Source organism: Zalophus californianus, chromosome 16, assembly GCF_009762305.2.
Source record: "Zalophus californianus isolate mZalCal1 chromosome 16, mZalCal1.pri.v2, whole genome shotgun sequence".
Classification (NCBI taxonomy): Eukaryota; Metazoa; Chordata; class Mammalia; order Carnivora; family Otariidae; genus Zalophus; species Zalophus californianus.
Window position 1 is genome coordinate 14,492,621 of NC_045610.1, and position 13,614 is coordinate 14,506,234.

Consider the following 13,614-nt stretch of genomic DNA (forward strand, 5'->3'; position numbering starts at 1 on the left):
TAATCAGTGTTAAGAGCCTGCCTGCCATTTTAATTCCCTCAACAGAGCTCAGGAATAATGAAGAAGAGATAGTAATTTCACTTCGAAAAATGGCAATATGGCACAGTACCTTTTGCACTTTTACATACATAAGCAAAGTAAAAGAGACCCTTGCTCTCCTAGTGTCCAAGGACAAGAACAAATCACTTTTGCCATCACAAGATGGCAGAAAGTAAAGGTGGACTGCCCTATTACCATTATCAACTCATCTTAATCATCTTCATCATCACCATTAATAACAATGATCAACATTTACTAAATGTTTAGTTTTAGTGAGTGCCAGGTACTGTCCTAGGCTCTTTAAATGCATTAACTCATTTGCTACATCACATAAAATTTGATGTAAGCCAGAACAAGAGTGAAAGTAACAGATACCATAAGATTATGAACTGAGAAGAAAAGAAAATTTCTTTCAGGTGAAAAAAATTAGGGAGTTGCCTGGAAAAGGAAAATTTGGTATGCAGATTTGAAAGATGGACAGGTCAGGGTATATACAGAGAAAAAGAGAAGGGAGTGGCACAGTGAAAACACTAAGGAATAGGAAGTATCTTCATAAGGCTGAATTACAGGATACATGGAAGGCAGTAAGAAAAAGGGTAAAAAGATGAGCCAGGACACAAGAAAACTCCTTTGAGTACCTCATCTGTTTTAAGCTGGTATCTATTAAATAGCATGTTTCCAGCAGCGTGCCCTTTGCCCTTTGCTCACTAAAGACAGTAAAAAGCTAATTTTTGGCAAAGTGACTTCTCAGAACTGTGGTTCAGGAAAATTAATCTGGCTGCTTTATGTAATATCCCACATAATTCCTCCTCTTATTCTCTCCTATGGCTAACAACACCCAGTTTCTCAATTTTACCCAGACACCCAAGCTACAAATCCGAGATGTCTTCTAATACTTCCCTCTCCCCATCACACTACTCATTCACAATTCTACCTCCTAAACCTTTCTCTCATCAGTAACCTTCACTGTCATGACCTTATATCAAGCACTAATCATCCTTTCCTGAAAAAGTTTCCTAAGTGACCTCCAAACTCCAATCTATATCCCTCACTGCCACCCACATAAACTATCTAAAATACACATCTGATCATAATGCTCATCTTTGCTTGGAACTGTTTGTTGACTTCCAAATTGCCTACCATATGTATACAGAATATAATTTACAAAGTCTATCAGTCTACCTTGGCAGCCTCATATCCATACATACCCTACAAATCCCCTCTGCCAACTACTTTCCAGCATACACATAATAGTTCTTCATGCTTTTGTACCTGTGGACGTTGCTGTTTCCTCTACCTAATGGCCCTGCAATAGCCTAAGTGACAGATATCATACACAATGCATACCCCTATAATCCAGGACCCAGATTTTAAATACTACATAAGAAGGAAAAAAAAAACCTATGAATACTAAATTTCCTATCCATTTAATTATATTACTAAGAATCTAGAGAAAATTCAAATCCAAAAGTTCTACTTTCAGTCAAGTTTCCCCCCCTTTTTATAAAACCATTTGATGGTAAAAAAAAAAAAGAGCCCTTCTTAAAATCTGACAAATCCTTATACTTAAAACTACTGTAACACTGTATGTTAACTATACTGGAATTAATAATAATAATAATAGTAAAATAGCCCCCCCAATCTAACAAATCTAGAAATAGGGAGGGGAGCAGGGAGCTAAGATTTACCCAAGAAATGAGTAAGTCATTAAATATTCTGGCTATTAAAGTTTATTACCAGAGGGGCACCTGGGTGGCTCAGATGGTTAAGCATCTGCCCTCGGCTCAGGTCGTGATCCTGGGGTCCTCGGATGAAGTCCCGCATCGGGCTCCCTGCTCCGCAGGAAGCCTGCTTCTCCCTCTGCCTCTGCCTCTCTCTCTCTCTCTCTGACTCCCATGAATAAATAACTAAAACATTAAAAAAAAGTTTATTACCATATTTTCATAAACAATGAAAAAAATTGGATATAACAGAATTAACAAATTTTAATGTTTTTAATGATTAAACAGTCACTTCAAATTTTTAAAATTATTACGCCATGATGCTAGCTATTATCTTTACAATCATAAATCTCAACATAAAGATATAACATAAAAAACACATAAAAAATTATTCAAGCTTTCTGGCTCTTTGGAATTGACCTAAATAAGAGTTTTCTGCGTAACAGTATATCTTTTTTTTTTTAAGATTTTATTTTATTTATTTGACAGAGTGAGAGAACTCGAGAGAGGAACACAAGCAGGGGAAGCAGGAGAGGGAGAAGCAGGCTCCCCGCTGAGGAGGGAGCCCAATGCGGGCGGGGCTCAATCCCTGTACCCTGGGATCATGACCTGAGCCTAAGGCAGATGCTTAACAACGCCCCATAACAGTATATCCTTAAAGAGAAATTTATCTCTACCTAGAAAAAAACAAGGGCCTATTAATTTAGAGAAATTAAAAACTATCTTAGGTCATTAGTTCTCATTTTTATGGAAGCATCACAATATACCCCCAAAGCTTCAAATACCACTAGCACAGAGAATATCTAAGATCATAAGTACTTTAAAAAGTATTGCTTTAGAAATGTTAGAAATAATACTTTATGTGGGAATCCATCTTGACTCTTTATTCCTCTATAACCGATTACTTTCATCTGCCAAGTTTACCTCCTCAACATTTGTTGGATTATTCTTTTGTCTATGCATATCACCATCATCTCTCACTTGGACTAATTTCAACAGGTCTGCCAAAATCCAGTCTTGGGCTGTTAACATCTATCCTCTACACAGCTTGCAGAGCCATCTATTTAAGATATAATCTGACCATATCACTTCTCTACTTAAAAACAAAACCTTCATCGGCCCCCTATTTTTTACTTACTTAATATTTACATAACACTTAGTATATGCTAGTCACTGCTTTTAAGTGTTTTACAGGTGTTCATTTACTCCTCATAACTGTTTATGAGAATTTAAGTAACTAGCCTTTATATAGTGTGCATGTGTGTGTACGCACACACGAGTGTAAAATATAGATAACACAGTTATGTAAGCAACAGAGCTGAAAGCTGAACCCAGCACCTGGGGTCCATAGGTGGGGCTCTTCATCACTCAACTATGATGTCTCCCTACTTCCTAAAGTCCACATGCTTCAAAATAGTTTATAAGGCCTTTGATGACTATCTGATCCCTGCCCACTTTTCAAGTCTCATTTTTAATCAGGTCCCACTTTGCTCACACTCCAGTAACACTGAGCATCATGTAAAGGAGGTCAGATCTTCCCTCTCCTCACTTTGTGACCTTTATGATTCTACTGCTGTCCCCAGTCTGGAGCACCTTCTAGTACCTCAGCATGGTTCCTACAACAGACTGCACTGAATACATCCTGATGACAGAATCAATTTTTTAATGCTTCATAAGGTTATTGAGCAATAAGAAACAAAAATTTCCTATTATTAATTACACTGGCAGACATATGAAACACAAAAACACCAAGTGTTTTAGGACTCAAGTCTCCAGTACACCTAACTGGTTATCCAGTTAAAACACACACAAACAACAATAACCAAAAAACCTTCCCCAACCTTGGTCCTCCTTCAACTCTTTCTTAAGTCTATGATGGAGCCTGGAAATTTACATTTTTAACAGATAAAAACCTACCTCTGATGAAGACGGTCCATTAACACCCTGCTTTACAGGCCAGACCAAGGTAATCAGGCCAGATCAACTCCTCTATACTAACTCATGAACCCAGCCATACTGACCTACTTGAAACTTTCCTCACCAACCAAGCTGTACTAATGGGACTGGGTACAAATCATTTCCTCTACCTGGAACCCCAAACAACGTGAGAGGATTTCTTCAAAAATGTTCAACACCTTTGTGAAGACTTCCTTGAACAGTTTGGGCCCTCATCACACCAAGTACATATTTTGATTATAGCAGTGTTATGCTACCTTTGTATATTAAATTATGTGTTTATATACTTTAAGACCTTCAAGGGCAGGGACTGACAATCATGTTTGTATCCCTAGTACTTGGGATATAATTTAGCTAAATAAATGTTTGCTGGACAGAAAATACGATGAAAATTTATTTGTTTTAAAGATTTGTTTTTAGAGAGAAAGAGTGAGAGTGCAAGAGGAAAGGGAGAGAAAGAATCTCAAACAGCCCCCACTGAGCGTGGAGCCCAAGGCAGGGCTCAATCCCACGACCCTGAGATCATGACCTGAGCCAAAAACAAGAGTCAGACGCTTAACCGACTGAGCCACCCACGCACCCCTAAAAAAAAAAAAAAAAACTGATGAAAATTTAGAAGAGAAATATATCTAATGGTGTTGGATATTTTTTAAGTTTTTATTTTTTTAAGTAGGCTCCAGGCCCAGCATAGAGCCCAATGCATGGCTTGAACTCACAACCCTGAGATCAAGACTTGAGCTAATATCAAGAGCCTGAGCAACCCAGGCACCCCAGGGTTGTTTGTTTTTTTTTTAATAGAAAACCAATGCAAGTCTCTATATAAGTGTTACAATGGAAGGGCAAGATATAAAGAATGTAGTAACTGCAATTCTCAAAAATAATCTTACTCTCAAATTATAAATTCTCTTTAATATAAAATAGTATCTTTTAGGACAGGACATGTCCTGTCCATTTACCAGTTCTGTTTTGAAAGTAAGAGTCTAATCAGTCAAAATGTTTTGTTTTCTGCTGCACTATTTAAAATTTATTATTTAGAATATTCAAATACTAGGAAAGAATCAATGACTAAGATCCCCTATTTGCTTTGCTTCTCAGATCACAGCAGTCTCCCTCTACATAAGCCCCAAAATGGAGAAATGGGGAGCTCTTCTCTAAAATCCCAACACTGAACTTTACTCTCAGAATGATTTCTAAAGGGATATATAATTCACTTAAGCATATTTCTTCAAAATTTTTCTTTGATCTTTACTTTCCAAACTATAGTTACAATACTGTTTAGAAAACCAGGCAAAATTTAGGGTTATTTGAATTAATATTTAAGATTCTAAACAAAATTTTTCTGATAGTCAAAAATGTAAATTATTTTAATAAATGGGGGAGAGGAGATGAATCTATTTTATAGAACTCCAATTAACACATGTAAACACTGCCCCCTTCCTAAACACTGAACTTGACTAGCTTTCCAAAGGATAAAGCAGGAGAAAGAAAAAATACCTTTAGGGTAGAGAAAACTAGCACATACTACATTAACTAAATGATGAAGGTTAACACCACCAGTGATGTTTTGTGTGTATCATACAGCCCTAGACATGATATGATGAGAAGTGCACTTCACCTCTGTGGTATTTCTTCCAAAAACCCTTAACCCGAGTCTACTGAAAAAACACCACACAAACCCAGTTTGGGAGACATCTTACTGGATACCTGACGAGTACTACTCAAGACTGTCAAGGTAATGAAAAACAAGGAACCAATAAACTGTCACAAACCAGAAGAGGCATAACCAAATGTAATACGGTACCCTGGGCTGGATCTAGAACAGAAAGAGGACATTAATGGAAAAACTAGTCAAATCCATATAAAGTCTGGAGTTTAGGAACAGTAAATACAAAGACTGACAAATGTACCTCAAAAATTAAAATGTTAACAATGGGGAAAATTGGGTTCAGGGTGTATGAACTCTCCGCACTATCTTCACAACTTGTCTGTAAATCTAAAATTATTCCAAAATAAAAACTTTAGGGGCACCTGGGTGGCTCAGCCATTAAGCATCTGCCTTCAGCTCAGGTCATGATCCCAGGTGCTGGGATCGAGCCCCGCATCGGGCTCCCTGCTCGGCGGGAAACCTGCTTCTGTTCCCTCTCTGTCAAATAAATAAATAAAATCTTAAAACAACAACAACAACAAAAAACTTTATTAAAAAAACACAGGAAAAATGTGTTTAAATTAATTTAAATTATTTAAATTAATATTTAAAAGTACAAAAATGTTCTGACTGTTAAAGATGTAAACCATACTTTACAGTTTAAATAAAATGCTTATTTGCAACATACTTTTACGTTAAAAAAGATGAATTATTCCATTTGGCACTGATTTACATAGCACTCTTTGCCTATTAAGAAACTTTGAGGGGTGCCTGGGTGGCTCAGTCAGTTGAGTGTGGGACTCTTGATTTTGGCTCAGGTCATGATCTCAGGGTGGTGAGATCAAGTCTGCACTGGGCTCCAAATTAAGTGTGGAGTCAGCTTCAGATTCTCTCTCTCCCTCTCCCTCTGCACAAGCCTTTCTAAATACATACATACATACATACAATCCTAAAAAAAAGAAACTATGAAGACATCATTGGTTTTCAGATACACATAACGAATACCAAAGAGAAAAAAAATCCCTAACACTAACCTTGGCATTGCGCTCCCTGCTCAGTAGGGAGTCTGCTTGTCCCTCTGCCCCCCCAATTCCATGCTCTCTCTCTCTCTCAAATAAATAAAATCTTTTAAAAAAAACCTACTATATTAATATATTGACTACTTATTTGATTAACTGTATGTTAAATTCTCCTTAAAAAAAGTCTCTAACAATAAAAAAAATCATTTACTGAAGGATTTATAAGCCATTCTTCATTCAATAGTAGCCATTATTCTCTGAGTTAGATACTGTCAACATTATCCACTTACAGATAAGGAAACTGAAGCTTCTGCTCAAAGAACATAGCTGGCAAATTGTGGAAGTAGGACTACTAAAATATTCAGATATGGTTTTAGTCAATAGCTTAATCTGTTTTCTGTGATAATGCTGAATGTATAACTCCCCCCCTTAAAAAATAAAAATTAGCAACAAAAAAACAAATAATAAAACTGACTCATCTTCACCTTCCCTTTTTTTGCAGTCAGCATATTTTTTCTTAAAGTTTTTATTTATTCATTTAAGTAATCTCTGCACCCAATGTGGGGCTCAAGCTCATGACCCGAGATCAAGAGTCACACACTCTTCTGAGCCAGCCAGGCATCCTGCAGTCAGCATATTTTTGATAAAATAAAAACAAATATGGAAAGATGAATAAAATATAAAATATGCCTTAAGCATACAGAACACTAATATCACAAAACATCTATCTTTGCCATAGACTTATTAAAGTGGATTAATCAATATGCAAAATCTTAATAAACATAAAATTTTGTATTCATTTAAAAATTAAAGTCCTTGAAAATTTCCCAGATTTTTCTTTTTTTACGATTTTATTTATTTATTTGACAGAGAGAGACACAGCGAGAGAGGGAACACAAGCGGGGGGAGTGAGAGAGGGAGAAGCAGGCTTCCTGCTGAGCAGAGAGCCCGACATGGGGCTCCATCCCAGGACCCTGGGATCATGACCTGAGCCGAAGGCAGACACTTAACAACTGAGCCACCCAGGCGCCCTGAAAATTTCCCAGATTCTTAATTTCACTGTTATCAAAGGACAGTCTCTCAGAAAATTTGTTAACAACCTTAGTTAACTGTTAATAATTCTTGTCAACACATAAGAGCTCAAAGAACAGATAATCAAAATGCAAAAAACAAATAATACAAGATGCAAACGTAATGCATCCAGGTGAGTTAATTCACTTCTTATGGATGAGAATTTTGTGGCCCTGATCGGTATGTCGGGAGTGTAACCCTGTTCCCTGGAACAACATAAAATCCCTTTAAAGGAAGTATGAACACTTTTCCCTCCTTCACCTCAATTCCTGAAAGATCACTGGAAGTCAGCTATTACTAAGAACTATAGCTTAGCACATTTCCTTTCACATAACCCTGCATTCAATCTATTAAAACAAATATTTACTTATTAATACAACTTATGTATATTTACTTAAATATTAATTTAATACCTAATATTAATTTATTAACACTTGCTTGTTAATACTACCAGCACGTATGCAACAAGTATTTATTTGCTTATTAATACTACTGTAAAACAGTATCAGGCACTCTCTGGGAGTCCCTACTCAAATACCTAAGGCCTTATGTAAGCAAAATAGTTAACAATACAAGACTGTATGTTAATAAATGCCAATTTAAATGATGCAGGCAATAAATGCTAATGGATTTTCACCATTTTAGAAAAGGAAGAAATTCACAAACACAAGAATAGTCATAAAAAGGGTCCATTTTGTCAAAAGAATAAGAAATCATGCAAGGCAACACCCAAGTGGTTAAATTCCTATATTTGGGGCGCCTGGGTGGCTCAGTCGTTAAGGGTCTGCCTTCGGCTCAGGTCATGATCCCAGGGTCCTGGGATCGAGCCCCGCCTCGGGCTCCCTGCTTGGCGGGAAGCCTGCTTCTCCCTCTCCCACTCCCCCTGCTTGTGTTCCTGTTCTCGCTATCTCTCTGTGAAATAAATAAAAATAAAAATAAATAAATAAATTCCTATATTTACCTCAATCTAGCTGCTGCCCCAACATGTGACCTTAGGGAAAGACATTCTCTAAATTTTAATTTTCTCACCCATAAAAATACAAATCTGCCTCCAAAAGTAGCAGAACAAATGAAAATGAGTACCACATTCAATATATTTACAAAGTTCCAGAGAAATGTTTATGACAATGTTAAATGACAGTAACTTTATTTTTTTTAAAGATTTTTATTTATTTGAGAAAGAATGAGAGAGAGAGAGCATAAGAGGGGGGAGGGTCAGAGGGAGAGGCAGACTCCCCGCTGAGCAGGGAGCCCGATGCAGGACTTGATCCCGGGACTCCAGGATCATGACCTGAGCCGAAGGCAGTCGCTTAACCAACTGAGCCACCCAGGCACCCAGATGACAGTAACTTTAGAGGATACCTTTCCAGAAGTATCCTTAATGCACAGATCAATCCTACCTAGGGACATTTCAACCAAAAGCCACCATCTTTTAAAGAGAAAACAATAAATCAAAATCATAAGCACTTATGATGCCTGCATCCACTGAGTATAAAGCATTTCACAAATATCAATTATATCTAACTGCCATGGCAAGGTTAAAAATGATACATATAGCAGTTCAGACACATAACCAAGGTTCTGTTTAAATAACTACCTGAAAATGTCATGCCAAACTAGCAACAAAGCTAAAACAATCCAAAAAGCCTTAATTGCAGTTCATTATTAGGCTCATGTATTATAACATTTTTCTTCACGAAGTACAGATTTCTCAAAACACTTGGCCTTTACAACTAAGATTCACTCTACAGCTAAACAACTTCAGGAGGACAGGTTTTCATCTTTTTTTTTTCCTTTATCTTTTCAGAACTCATTGCATACCATTAGTTTTATTTTAAATAGAGCAACATTTTAAGTAAAAACAAAACAATTACAGTCCTATTGTAGAAGACTTTAAGAACAGTGACAAAGAATTTCCACTTCACATTTAACTATTTCTCTTTCCAACATTGTGACAGGTTACTTGTCATAATGAAATATTTCAAAATAGAGACTTAAGACGTGAATAAAAAAATCTCTTCTAGGACCACAGCAGACATTGGCTAGCTCAGTTTAAAACCAACTGAGCCTTAAGTCCCCTTGGCAAAAGAGTATGTGACTCACTATTGTAGAACTCAATGGAAAGAATTGGAAAATTCGTTCTGATTGCTCTAAGATTTTGCTTTGAGTCTGTTTTTTAAAGACATTTCCATACTGTTGTCAACTTCCATAGTTTCTATGGCTTGTTTATTAAGATGACAAGTTGTGAATAAGATGAGCCATATGTAAACAAAAAGTAAGGTCCTATTTTTTCTTGAATACCTAAAATATGAGTCACAAGGTGTATACATGCACGTATGTGTGTGTATGTGTAGTATGTATTGACATACATATTATTTAGTACACAGAAGGGAAACATTTACATAGAAAAAATAGAGACAATGAAACATGGATGTTCTAGCTAGAAAAAGAAAAGTTATGATACTGATTTTTCCCTTCCAGAAACATCTCCAAATTTCTAATATTCTAAAGTTATTTTAACTGAAAAAATACATACCAAACAATTCTACTAAAAAAATGAAATCTATCATTTTTTAGTAGAATTATAATTATAAAACTATCATTAAAAGTTTCATAAATATAGGATTATGAAGAATTTTAAAAACTGATCTACAAATTAAGCAAAAGATCCTGTCACATGTATCAGAAACATCCACAGATACATTATTTGGACTAAAGCTCTCTTAAGTCAAATTATTTTAAGCTCCTGATCAATGAATAGTCTACTGAAAAATCACCACTCTTAGTGCACTTTTATACCTTAAAAATACTAGGATGGGAATATGTCACATAACAGTCAATTACCATTCTCTACCTTACTCGTTCCTCACCATATGAACCCTTCTACCTTCTAATCACATTAAAAATAACAAAAGTGTGAAAATATATCATACACTGACAGTCTTAAGTCTCATCAAAATCACATTTACCATATGAATCTGACATTCTTTTGAAGATGTCTATTCACATGAATGCTTGATGGAAGACATTAAAGTGACCTACCCTCTCTTATGGTAGTACCTTACAAAAGGTCCCTTTCAAGGGACAACACAAGAAAACCTTTATAAATAGCCTTTAACACAAATTATCTTATCCTTTTTTACTCATCTCTGATATTATTAAAAAATCAGATTTACTGTTTCAATGCAAACTAAAGTAAAAGAAAACATCTATAGTATTCTTAGATTTTTGCCATATTATCTATTACTATTTCTTGCCAAATATTTCTGGCATTCATTAACTTACATTTACTTGACTAAAACAATAAAAAAAACATTAACACAGGTTGTATACATGTGTGTGTATATGTATACACAAATACAGAGAGACAATAAGTGTCTGCTTTAGAGCAGGGACATTGCTTTTTACCCCAACTGCAAAAATGTTGGAAACTAAAAACATCAGATTTTAAAATTTACTAGAGAGAAATGCCTTTGTTGTAGCACCAATTAGTATCAAATAACCTTACAAAACATAAGCAAAAGAAAAATGCTATGAAAGGGCAATCTAGCATTTCACAGCTTCTGCTCTCTTACTCCACCCAGTCTCCTCAGCTCAATGGCTGTTCACAGCATCCACAAATATTAGCCCATTTTTAAAAGGAGAGGGGATGGGTACCAAAACAGGGTTATCTCTATCAAAATCAATATACAGAGAAATATCTGGTGAAAAATTCGGTTCCTTTCTCTGATTTATAAAAAAAATAACAGCTTCAAATTTGTTTTAAGAGATCCTCCCCTTCTGAACAATCCAAACAATGATCATTTATAATAGAACATGAAAGAATAAATCACCCTAAATACAGATTACAGTTATGCTTTAATAAAAACTGCAACTTGCAATTGCCAGTTATTTTGCAAAACTGTGTCTTGAAAGATACCATGAGAGATTAAAAGCTAGCTGATGTCTTAGAAGCAAATCAGAATTTTTTAAGTAAAAGCCTTTTATTTATTCAACATTATATCACTGCCGACATACTCAGGCAGGAAATTTTCCTGATTAAAAGACTGAACCCTGCAGTAATCAAGCCCTGCTGCAGAAAAAAAACAAACACACACACACAAAAAATTTTTAAGCAAATACTACTGTGGCAAAGGAGGAGGGATGACATTACTGGTATGAAAGGCCCAAGCTCTCTCCTCCGCCCTAGACTCAAATGAAATTCACACAAAACAACCCACCTCCCAACAAAAATAGAATTACTAAAAATGGCATAAATTTTTTGTTTAGCCTTTAAAACGTCATGAATCTTGAGGACTATGTATTAAAGTAGAAGTCGGGATAACAGTAATATCTTTATTCTCTCCCGATTGCCTCTTAAGGAAAGGGGGAGGGGGGGACCTTGGCATGACATCGCCCATTGAGAATGAAACCACAAATCTGGTTCTTCTCTTCAAAAGCACAAATTCTTAACCAAAGGACGGATGTAATTTGGACCCAAACCCCAACCCCAAAAGAAAATTTCCTGCCCTCCTCCCAGGGAGTTTCTTGCTAAGTCACTGAAGAAAGGTAGAAAAACAAATAAAGCCAAGGCACCTTGCTCTCTTATCTAAAATACTGAAAACCTACTCTTCTCTACTGTTGAGAGAGTTCAAATTTGCCCACCACCTCAAAGACATTTTCTATTTTGTCACCTGGGAGACTAAAGAAGGCACTGCGTTTCCTAAAGGAGTGGGGAGATTAGATGAAGGGGAATGGCTGAGGGCCTCGAAGCTGTGTTACAACGTCAAAAGGCAACTCCCGTCTCAGGAGCCAGGGGCAGAAAAGAAAAACCTGCCTGATTCGGTGGGTGGATGCGGCGGATGGTTCAGGGGGTCGGACCGCTCTTTAGCGGGAGTAGAGGCTGGACCACCGCACAGAGGGACCAGGGAAGGGCTGGGCCATCCTCCTCAGGTCAACCCCATCCTAAGGACAGGTGGGGGACGGAACGCCTGAAGGCCTATGGGTGCCCAGGCCGCGCGGAGCCGAGCACAGTCCCCGAGCCGCCAACCACGGGTGGGGTGGGGACTGCGGAGCTCGTCTTCCGCGGCCAGGGAGAAGAGGGCCAACCATTTCCCCAAGATCAGAGAGCGACCTGCTCTCCACGCCCTTCCTACCCAAGAATACTTTTCTTGCTAAGTCACTGAGGGAGGAGGGCGATCTCTTCCCGGGGAGGGCCGCGGGTGGAGTCGCGGCGGCTCCGGCACCCCCCGAACCCGGGTCGGGGAGGACGGGAGCGAGGGCAGCGCCCTCCCCGGCCTGTCCCCCCTCCTCCCGTGTCTCTCACTCAACGGCCGTCGCGGCCGCCATTTTGAGAGCGAGGAGAGAAGAAGAAGGAGGAGGCGGTGGCAGGGGGAGGGGAGAATGGGAGGGAGGGGACCGGCGCAGCCACCTCGTCAGGCCGCCCGGCCCGGCCCGCAGCCGCCCGAGCGCCGTAGAGAAGACAGAGGGGAGGGCACAGACCCCCTCGCCGCCTTACCGGAGCGCTGCACCGCCGCCTCCGCAGGGCCTCTTCCGTCCTTCACTCCCATCCACCGGCGGGGGAGGGGGAGAGGGAGAGGGAAGGGAGGAAGGAGGGAGGGAGGGAAGGAGGGAGGGGGAGGATGGCGCGCTGGGCCCGGTCCCGGGGAGGGGGAGGGGAGGGGAGCGGGCGGGCTCCTCAGCCGTTCCGGGGCTCGAGCCCAAGCCTGGCCCTCGCGGCTTTTCTCGCTCGCGCCCGAGCGCTCCTCCTTCTCTTTCTCGCTCCTTGGGCCCCGGGATCGCTGCTCGTTCGCTCGCTCACTTGCTATCTCAGCCGCCGGACTCCGCCGCCGCCCCGCCGCTCCAGCTCCGTCTGTCACAGGAGCTGCCCCAACGCCCTGACGTCACCGCGCCGCCGCCGCCGCCGCCACCGCCGCCGCCGCCGCCCCAGACCCGCCGGGATGAGAGAGGGGAGGGGGGCCGGGAGCGGAGAGGGCTGCGGCGCATGCGCCGGCCTGGGCCGGGCCCTGAGCCGCGCTGCCTTCCGCTTAGCCGGCGGGCTTGCGGTGCGGTTTGGCGGTACCGAGTGGCGGGCGGAGGAGTTTGCGCAGGAGGTGCTCCTTCTCGCGTTCTCCTCGCCTCTGTAACCTTGAGGTTCTCTTTTCCTAGACCCTCGTCTGATGGT

General features: G+C 39.6%; 1 protein-coding gene across 4 annotated transcripts in view; it reads right to left on the minus strand.

The window, feature by feature from the left end:
* The window catches only part of PAFAH1B1 (platelet activating factor acetylhydrolase 1b regulatory subunit 1), an 82,810-nt gene extending 69,487 nt beyond the window's left edge, over positions 1–13,323 (minus strand). For 2 of the 4 annotated variants that reach the window (XM_027624882.2, XM_027624883.2), the window contains exon 1: positions 12,949–13,323. The gene's annotated coding sequence lies outside the window, so the exon portion shown is untranslated. The remainder of the gene's footprint in view (positions 1–12,948) is intronic. The other 2 variants (XM_027624885.2, XM_027624884.1) reach the window with 2 other exon arrangements.
* Between the last annotated feature and the right edge of the window lie 291 nt (positions 13,324–13,614).